Consider the following 1,060-nt stretch of genomic DNA (forward strand, 5'->3'; position numbering starts at 1 on the left):
AGAGAGAGAGAGAGAGAGAGAGAGAGAGAGAGAGAGAGAGAGAGAGAGAGTTTAAAGAGCCAGTAAAGACTCCCAAAAATGCATGGGAAATGCATGACGTGAATATCACTTTGTGTGTATATAGTATATTTGCATTTTCTACTTTTCTGTGATTAAATGTCCTTTTTGAATCTGTCTTTCATTTGGATTATATACCACTAGATTTTTTTACTTAATGTTTGCTGTCCATTTGAGATGATGGGGTTCTTTGTTGTTGCAATGATTAATTCATGATTAGCTGTATAATTAACAATTAATTATCATTTATGGAATGCTGTAATGCAAGAATCTGCATGTATGCATTATTATATATATATTTTTTTACTGTAGTTAATCATTCAATGATTCAATTTGTTCATTAATTTTAACGTGCAAGCTCAGCATCTGCTATGTATTGATTGATGCAAGATATTATTATTTTTTTTTTTACAAAGCCTATAGGCAAAAATGTGACAAGACTGGCTCTAGCAACACTCTCTTGACCTTACTAACAGTAAGCAATTAATATACAGTACATTAGCCTATATACTGTATTTGCAAGTGTTGTGCATGGTGTGCATATCCCATTTACAAAAGCCTTACTCCCAAATTTACACCCTTTTACTCCAACACACAAAGGGTATAAAGACAGTTGTGTCTCCACAGACCTGGTGGTCTCTCCGTATGCCAATTACAGCTGCAGTAAACAGATGCTGATGTCTCTTATTCCTGCCTTTGGGCTGCACATGTCTCTACTTACAATTAGTTTCTCTCTTTTAAAATGTGCTAGAGAAAAGGAACAAAATGGAGGAAAGAAATGCCAGTTATAGCCTCAACTGTCTTGGCACAAAGAGAGAAGGCTCCATCTTTTGTGTACATGAATACTTAAGGCCTGTCCCATTATTACAGACCCCCGGTCCCGCCTCTGCTTTAGCTCGATTGTTTTCCTTTGACACCAATGTGGCGTCTGGCATGTCATCACTGTGCCAAGAGTCCCGGCTTGAGTTACTCTTAAATCCCTCCCTTTATATCATATATATAT

At 36.7% G+C, this 1,060-nt stretch overlaps 1 protein-coding gene across 2 annotated transcripts in view; it reads right to left on the bottom strand.

Moving 5' to 3' along the window:
• LOC107657107 (solute carrier family 12 member 4-like) overlaps positions 1-1,060 on the bottom strand; it is a 22,306-nt gene that overhangs the window by 20,699 nt on the left and 547 nt on the right. The gene's annotated exons all lie outside the window — the stretch shown is intronic.

The sequence above is a fragment of the Sinocyclocheilus anshuiensis genome, unplaced genomic scaffold (genome assembly GCF_001515605.1).
Source record: "Sinocyclocheilus anshuiensis isolate Anshui unplaced genomic scaffold, SAMN03320099.WGS_v1.1 scaffold944, whole genome shotgun sequence".
Classification (NCBI taxonomy): domain Eukaryota; kingdom Metazoa; phylum Chordata; class Actinopteri; order Cypriniformes; family Cyprinidae; genus Sinocyclocheilus; species Sinocyclocheilus anshuiensis.